The 10,000-nt window shown below is 36.7% G+C and overlaps 1 protein-coding gene across 1 annotated transcript in view; it reads left to right on the plus strand.

The window, feature by feature from the left end:
• LOC143033029 (uncharacterized) overlaps positions 1–10,000 on the plus strand; it is a 47,124-nt gene that overhangs the window by 23,922 nt on the left and 13,202 nt on the right. The window lies entirely within an intron of this gene.

Genomic DNA, 10,000 nt, shown 5'->3' on the forward strand with positions numbered 1-10,000 from the left:
GAACTACATTACAGTATTGGAACAGATTTCAGAAAATCTATTACAATTCTTAAACACCATCTTTCTGTATTCAAATTGTTACTATTTATAGTACACGCAGCAAGGAGGCGTCGCCTAAAACACTTGCTAATAAGGAGATAAAACTAGATACGGTTTATGATGTCTGTCTATTGGTTTTGTGTGTCGGTTCTTCTGTTGACCTCGAGGTGTGAGGGCAGAGGAGGAGATTTCATTCACAACGGGAAACTTTCTTCTGGAAACATCTACAGAGGAGGAAACTCGTACCAGCACATTCTGGTCGAAGAAGCGGAAGACCAGAAATGGTCTCCTTCAAGAACAGCCAAGAGGAATTGGTACTCCCCGGGTAAGCCGTCCTGCTTCGTCTAAATGTGGCGGCATACTGATGCTACTTGCTTTTGCTACTTCCTTTGAATAAAAACGACTTCGGTTACAATATTCTAGACATATCAAAAACATATCAACAATGTCTAACATTCGTATTCTAGGTTTAACTTCTCTAGTTCGTCATTCAGCTTCTCAGTTTTATGACGCAATCGTAATATGACAATTGGAAATTTTAAAAACAAAAGATCGTAACCGAAGTTGTTTGCTCTCAAACGAAAATGCAAAAGCAAGTAGCATGCTAGCGAGAAATGCCTGGTGTGACGCCACTGTACCCGACTCTACATAAGTAGGAGACCAAGTTTTCAGTCCACTCAAAGAATCTATAATCTGGTTTAGAAGTTGAATTTTGTTGATAAAATCGTCTCTCAAATCGAGAAAATTTGTTGAGAAATTTTTTGTTGAGAATTTTGTTGAGAAAATCGTCTCTCAAATCTCTCAAGAACAGTATGTCTTAATATTCTAACTTTCACGCTCCTCTCCTTAGTAATTAAATAGATAATTAAATAAGCGATTAATTAACTGATTAATATATCAATAAGCTGCTCAGTAATGACAGAAAACAGAAATGTGTTGTGCTTATCATTTCATACATATTCGTATAACGTAGCCTACCTCTTCCCTTTGACCTGTCGTTTCACCTCTGACATTTACAAACTGAGAACGGTTAATAACATGCAACTTTATCTAGCGTAATAAAGGAGGTACATGACTAAGCTCTGCTACAAGGTATTTGCAGACACTGAATGACCTAAGTGCAGTGGAAGGGACACCTACGTTGATTAAGATTTCTTGATGACAGACAAAATTAATAATAACGAATGTCATTGTTCATGAGTTAATGAAATTGAACCTTAACATTTTGCCTTCTGAAATAAATGAAATAATATCTTTGAGCTAATCTCGCAATCTTTGTACTTCAAATGAGAATTCTTACAAATAAACTAGATTTTAATTTCGTTTGGAATATGTTGTGTTTATGAGATTCCCTGGCGTCATTAAACGCAAGAAAAAATAGAATATATATAGCGACGCTCGGCAAAGTAAACATGAAATTCCATAAACACAAGTAATAAACACCCGTCGAAAACGGGGGATGCCCATTTTCTATCACGGGGTAAACTCAGGAGAGACCTCATCAAATCACCCAAGGTTATAAATATCTAACATCATAATAGACGAACCGGACGAATAGCAAGGGCGTTTGAGCTACCAGAATTTAGGCTAACTCAGAGACAGGTAACAACAACATCAGCCACCGCGTAGTTCACGTGTAAAACAGATTTTTTTTGTAGAAGTTGGATTAACAGTTCAAATTTTTAAGATGAAGTGTTTCAACGATTTGCTGTAGAGATCTATTTCTTTATATTGACATTCTAATCCATTGTAATTTTATTTTTTCACTTATCAATCTGTTTATTTTTTCATTATTTTTATTGAAGTGATTGTTTTGGTTCCTTGTGCTGACTCGAACGTACGAGAAAAAACGAAAATGAAATGAAAATAGTTCGAAGTGACATTCATTCTTTTTTATATATCTATTTATTTGTTTGTTCATTTATTCATTATCTTTTATCCATGCATTCTTATATTTATTTATGTATTTACTTATAAGTCCATTTATTAATTTCCTTTTTTTATCGACTATAGCTCTATTCTTACCTGACCAACCAAAACACGTTCACCAGATTCCGCGCAATCGCAAAGGAAGCAGACTTGAGAAGAATTGACAAACGTTACCGGGCCCTTGTCAAGGGCGTGTAGACGTCTTATGATTCACCCGGGGGGGGGGGGGGGGGGATAACTCTTTGATTGTATATCCCAATGATTCAATTATAAGGCCAAGAATGGAAATTATTGTATGTGTGTAAATATACATGAAACATAAAATAAACACTTTATTCGACTTAAATATAAATAGACAAAATTGATCAAGTACTTCTTACCATATTATACCTCCTGAATGCCCCCCACCCACTGCCCACCCCCTCTGCATTGCACTGATCCTCATAGGTTACTATGTCAACAGAATAGGTGACCCAGTGAGATTGTGAGATTCACGCGATTGCAATTTCCTGTGGCTACATCGTGGTTATCGAGATGATCAGATAAAGATTCGAATGCCACGAGACTTAAAAAATTCCGGACGGATATCCGGGACGAGTGTAGCTCGTTTCACACGTATCGACTTTTCGCCGTGTGCTGTCCACGACACGACGTCGTGCTCTCAAACAACCATGGATGTCTATGGACCCTTTCACACGATCGCGACCACGTGTAAAGGCGTCCATTGACATTCAGTTTTGCACAATAGGACAGTAACGAAAATAAGCAGATGAATTAATGAACAAGTCAATAAGTAATATACGAAAAAGAATGATCAATAAATTTATCAATTAATTAATTGTTTAATATATAGCTGAATGGATAAACGAATGAATAAGTGAATAAATACGTCCACGAAAGAAATTATAAATGAATAGATAAATGAATTCATTCATTCGTTGAAATATAGATTAAAAGGGAAATAAACACATAAACGGAAAATATAAGTAAATTAATGACTGGATAAATAAAGTCAAAAGTAAATCAGTAAAAGTTATATATTCATTTGAATTATTAATATTTACAAACTTATATAGTACTGGCGCCAAGCGCTAATGGGTTCGAATCTCGCACTGATTTCCGATTCCTAGAAGTGATTGTGACCTGCTTAAACAAACCAAGTGTATAATAGGGCAAAGATGATGGCTTCGGCCGCAGCTACTCAGTGCCTCCTGGCGTAAGCTTCTCACCCTTTAGCGCGCCAAGTGATTTTCTTCAGGTGAGGGTAACGAGTGTATATGTGGGAGGGAACGCACTTTACATATTTCATTCTAGCTAAAGACGTATGATGTTATTAACATTAACCCACTTACGTCAGATGAAAAAATTGCCTAACGACTGCACCTAGAATAAAGCAAAGAATCGAATGTGGAACGCCAAAGAATTTATTTACACAATTTTCACTCAGATGCTTATATAGGTTTCCCTTGACACAATTTTAAAAAAAAATCGCCTGGCGTCAGATGGTTCAATTACAATGTAAGTAAATGTAGGTGTTCACACAAAACCGCGCAGTTTTTGCTTGACTATGCGCTACCGCCGCCGTTTGCGTGCCGTTCAAACTGCTAGTGTGAACAAGGCCTTAAGAAACAACAAACAGTGCGGAGAAGGGGTCAGCCATGGAGCCAAGTATAATAAACATTAGTACGTTTTACTCCGTCCTCTTGAGTACAGTTCACAGTAATTTAGCAGACCGGCATACAAATATTTTGACAGAAAAGCCACAGTATCCTAAGAAAAAAAATGGAGATTTATGTGTTAGGAACAACTACATGTATTTTAGTCGATGGTTTTTACTGCCCCCAGCTCAACGCTTATCGACCAATGTTTACATAACTGTGGATGTATACACAGTAAAACAAACGTCATACGTGTGGCACCAACTCCCCGAACCCCTTCCGTCCCGGGTGGTGCCTTTCCTCTTCTCCAAGCTGTTGCCAGACTATTTCATTCATCTCCGTGGCTCCTCTTGGGAAATGGTGTGATGCCTCATGGTCGGTGTCATACTGTCCGGCGCGGCGCCGCCGTTGCGTCTTGCTGGATTGTAGTAAAGTCTCCCTTATGAGTCGTTAGGGTCGAAATGCTGTGAGAGCATACGAACCAGGGGGAGTTGGTGATCGTTATATAAAGTTCTAGTTGTCGCCAGGCGATTTCATTAAAACAATTTAACCTTGCATATCACTAGCGCATCTGGCGTCGCCATATATGTATGTATATACATATATGTATATATATATGTATATATATATATATACATATATATATATATATATACTGTATATATATAATATATATATATATATATATATATATATATGCAAAGAAAACACATTATCACCTACAAAACACACATAATAACATGCAAATAAAAAAAAAACGCATAGTCCCTCCTTACTTTCTACACTTTTGGTTTGGTGGTGGAATTACAGAGACTCAGATTCAGAGTAAACCTACCATTAAAAAGATTACAGCATTTACATATGGTTCTAGGTCCACGTTAAAGTACATGTACACCAAAACGCTTTTCTCCAGCTTAAAAAGGGGATGGCCGAATCAAAACATAAATTCCTCTAAAGCAGGGGTGTGCAACCTTTTTTCCCAAAGGGCCACTAGTCACTACTCTGTTGGTATGGAGGGCCACATAACCTTACTATTTCATGTTATTTACTACGATCGAAGACATATTATGTGAGATTATACTGATAAAGATAGATAAATAGTTTGTTACTGATTTTATTTAAATTGGGATCACAAAAATAAGAATTGTCCGAAACAAATGTATTTTCCTTACTATAAATGAGCAAATGAAAGGCTACCGTACCTTATTATTATAATGTACAAACATAAATGATTACTTAATATTGGTTAACTGGGATCATTATCATAAGAATGATTAAACAGACATTTTTCTGACCATTAATTAGCAAATGAAAGGCTACCCTCTCTCTGAGAGCCGCATTATAGCTTATTTATTTTTAGGAGAAAGGGCCGCAATGAAAGCCTTTGAGGGCCGCAGGTTGCATAGGGCTGCTCTAAAGCCTATCCAGAACCGATTCGCCGCCTCTCCCATCTATACACCTCGTGCGCAAGGGGTCATCCCTGTCTCTTGTCACAGCGCTCGGCTCAAAGGCAGTGCAGCGAGGGAACTCGCTTTATGTTAATATCAGAATGCTAGGCCACCGCGCTACCGATTGCACTATCAATGAGTGTACAAAAGATGCGGATGCTGATATGTTCTTATACCCTAGGAATGAAAGTGATTGCTATCTGACGTCCTGATTATGGCTCTTTTATATGATCAGTATGTATGTTAGCATGATTGTCCATAAATCTATATGAAGAGTGATACGCATTCTGGGTATTTGGGGACAATTGAATTAAGAATCAAAAGGGGAGGATTGTTGAAAGTTTTGTCACAATCTTGTAAAACTAGTCTGCTTTGAAAACTATAACTACCCGCGCGGTAGCTCAGTGGATACCGTGTCGAACTCATGAGCAGGTAGTCGTGAGTTTGATTTCCGGGACCCGCTGCGTGCTTCTTGTTTTGGTTCCCGACAACCCTGGCCAGGCGGGGAGGTAACCCAAGCATCGGCCTTTAAAAAAAAAAAAAAAAAAAAAAAAAAAAGCTTGTCGTAACTGACGGATCTTGCTCAACCAGGGGTTTTTCACTTCCCGCATCGTGGGAAGTGGGATGAGTTACTTCACCCAAACGGAATCCGTGCTAGGTATTGCTTTTGGTCGAGTTCATCTGCTTCTTTGATTGTTAACAACATACCGACGAAATAGGGGGATTAATTTCCAGATGAAACTTTCGAGAAGGGTGGACAATGGTCTTTAAGTAATCTTGTTAAATTTTGGAAGTAATTGTAAAAAAAAAAAGTGAATAAGAAAATAATAAAGAATAAAATAAAATCGAAAATTACCCGATTTACTTTCAAACCAAGACCTTTGTTTTATTATGACATTTTGCATCACAACAGTAAAGTGTGCATAGTTTGACCTTGCGTGATTTTAGAAAATAAAACTGAAGGTCACAGATTTAGACTTATTTATGGCCTTAACTCGAAAACGACTACAGCCAGAGATGTTTACTGTTTTCATCATGCACGTGAGCTTTCTCTCGGCGTGTGACCTCATTATGGATCAAAAGGTCTCCGTCCGGTATGCTTCGCCCGTCATTGTAACCACTGTTAAAAAAAAAAAAAAATCACTACACACTATAGACACCCACGAGCTACTCCTGATACCTGCCTATTCTAAAGCAAAGGGCATCAACCCTATGTAATTCTCATGTAACCCTATACTTATGAATTGCTGTTCTATAGCCTTCTAGAAACCAATTCAACACTGAAGTTAATCGCTAAGAATCCACTAGCTTTCACTAGTTTTCGGTTTGTGGATCCGCGCCTGTGACCTACTAGGTCAGGGATGGGCAACCCTTGGCACGTGTGCAAAACCTGCCACACTAACGACTTTTTTCGGCACGCGAAACCCAGAGCTCACCTTAAGATAATAATAATAAAATATTAATCATACTAATAATAATAATAATTATAATAATAATAATAATAAATCTTTAACTTCTTTTGTATGACCATTGGTAGGACGTGAAGGGAGAGGGGGCATACTTATATATAGCCCTATGGTCTTACTCCGTTGGCATGCGATATATATATGTATATATATATATATATATATATATATATATATATATATATATATATATATATATATATATATGAATAGAATCGCCAATGACAACGATGTCAATCACATAACTCCGACAGTTGTCCTGGGTTCGAGTCCGGGGACAGCTGTCGGAATTATTTGATATACATATATGTACTCATATATATATATATATATATACATATATATAAATACATATATATATACATATATATAAATACATATATATATATACATATACATATATATATACATATATACATATATATACATATATATATACATATATATACATATATATAAATACATATATATAGATATATATATACATATATACATAATATTATATATATATATATATATATATATATTTATATATATATACACACACATAATGTGGCTAGTCTTGGCACCCACAATTGAAAAGGTTACCCACCCTTGTACTAGGTGATCCATGGTCCTCATGTTGAGAACTACTGCTCTGAATGACCAATAAGTAGGTTCACCATCCCGACACCAACCTGATGGCCTTACTTCCCTTGCCGTCTACCAGACACCAACAATATAGTCGCAGCTTTTAGGCCTCGAAATTATAGATGTAATGTTGCTCTTTGAACTCCTGTATACTCTGCAGCGAATTTACACTGCTTGTCAACACGTAGCCCCTGTCTTTACCCTAATTTGTTTGGTTGCAACAGATTCAGGGCTGTACCAGTCCTTGATTCAGGAGATTCGGTCTAATTCAGTTCACGTTTTCTTGTTTCTTTCGTTTTAGTTGTTATTAGCCAATGTATACTCAAGCTATTTGTGTTTAAATTGTTTCCAGTATGCGATGAAGACTCACTTCAACTTGTGTCTATCATCCCTCTAACCTTAGACCTTGTACGAGTTGATAAAAAAAAAAACAATACGCCGGCCAGAAACTTCCTCTGACTATTAGGTCAAAATACAGTCATGTCGGTCTGGGCATTAGATCTCCTTTTTTCCCTCCCTTTGTTTCGATACCGTTATTGTGCAAGTGACAATTGTTGTAATTGTTCCCTTCGCAGGTTGCCAGTTGCTTTTAAATAAACTGATTTTTTATTCATATATTAATCATTTCATCATTTACATATTTATTACACGTTCGCATTATGTTATTGACATACTGAACCCTAACCAAATTAGCAAATAGGTAATATTCCTCATGAGATCATTATCTAACTTAGTTAAAAATTAGGATATACTTAAAAAGATACTTCTGATAACTATGCCAGGTCGCCTCCGATGAAATATTCTATCCTTTAGTCACAACATTACCAAATGCAATGCGTATTTCGGCAGTCACGAAGAAAACACGTTTAAGTTCCCATACAATTACAATCATCTTATTTATCCCCTGGTAATACAACTGTTTGATATTCCGGATCTTCCAAAGCATGAACCATCATATCACCAGACAGAGTTTCAAATGAAAGAAAGGAAAGGAAATATAAGAAAACGTAAGGACGTAATTATCTTTCTCGGAACCACAACGCTACCAAAAGCTTGCGGCTTTTTCCTCATCTAGTATTTAAAGAAAAAATAGCACCTAGGTTTAAATTAATTTATTATCTGTGTGTAGCGTTAATTTGACACAAATGCTGCTCCGTCATGTACCAAAAGGTCTCCTGCATGAACGTTTCCCCATTGTATTCTGAGAAAGGACTGTCGAGTAGCGGATTTTTTTTCTTCTGGTGAATAAACAACGTTGCGGTTTTAATATTCGTGGTTATCGGTGTCCAGTGGGGTGGGGTGGGGGGTTGGGGGCAAGAGGGGCCAACTGCCCCCCCGCCATTATTTTAATCGCTAGATAAAACGTTTAAGAAGGAAATAGACAAGAACTGGTTTACCAACAAAGTGGTTAACGAATGGAATAGAGTTAGTAACCATGTAGTGAGCGCTGAAACATTTGGTTGTTTTAAGAGAACTGTCTAGTGTAGGCCTTATGGTCTCATGCAGTCTCTTCCATTCATAGGTTTTTATGTTCTTAAAATAACCTTGTAACGATTGTATGGTACAGGATGACCGCCTTAGGCGAGTGGTTGGTAAATATGTACAATTTTCTTATCAAAAAATATGTGAAACTATATTTCATCGTTAAGACGAATAAGTATATGATATACATTTACCGTTTTGCTTCCCCACACCCTACGTTTCGAAAAACCATAAGGAATCGCCCGAATCCGTGGCAGAGCCAAAATATGGTATACAACATAATACATTATATAACTTTCTTAAAGCTAATATTGTCCAGTATACAAGTTAATCTACACAATATACCGTGCATGCTCTTCTTGAAGATTCACTGTATAAGGTACAGTATATTCAGCTGCTCCAGTCGCCTGTAATAAGATTTTTTCTTGCCCGAGATCGAAACTGACTTACCTTGGCCATCTCAGTTGCAAGTGATATTATCGTTTTTGCATATTCATTCCGGGTACCCCCCCCCAAAAAAAAAAATCAGAAGGTTGTAGAGTGATAGTGATATTTTATTGACCTGAAAGTAATATATTAAAGTTAATATATCTATTTATCTATCTATATACCAAGGGTTTTTCCCCCTAGTAAGAGGTAGCCAAGTCAAAAGCACGTACCCACCTCCACTCATTCCACTCTCCTCCACCAGCCCTTCCTCCCTCTCATCTTAGCTCCTCGTGGATAACGGGTCATCCCTGCATCCCGCCCAGTGCCCTGGGTCAGAAGCAATGTAGCAAGGCCACAGCAAGGCCACAGCAAGGCCGCTTCAATTAATCGGCGATCCCCCACCCCTCCCACTCTCCGTCCTCTCATGCAGAACAAGATAAAATGTAAAAATTACAAGTACAAAAAATTATATGTATATTCTGTGATTTTATTATGACCATATATGGTTTCAGTAACGTTTCATAATAACAAAAATTACTAATATATATATATATATATATATATATATATATATATATATATATATATATATATATATATATATATATATATATATATATATATATACATGGAAATTAATAGATCTGATCAATTACTTCAGCAGGCATGTACCACGAAGTTAGAATTGGAATTTGTATAAACCAGTCTACGGATCTCACACCAAAATTCCCATCTTCACCTTCATCCCTCAAAACTGAATGAATGTGACTTCGATTCGCATAGATAATTTTAAGTTTATTGACCAAATTGTAGTATACAATATGATATATAACTTTCTTAAAGTTAACATGGTCCATCATACAAGTCAATCAACAAACTATTGCATATATCGCTTCTTGAAGATAGAAACCTTTTATAA

This window comes from Oratosquilla oratoria, chromosome 15, assembly GCF_046742065.1.
Source record: "Oratosquilla oratoria isolate Oo_2021 chromosome 15, ASM4674206v1, whole genome shotgun sequence".
Taxonomy (NCBI): Eukaryota; Metazoa; Arthropoda; class Malacostraca; order Stomatopoda; family Squillidae; genus Oratosquilla; species Oratosquilla oratoria.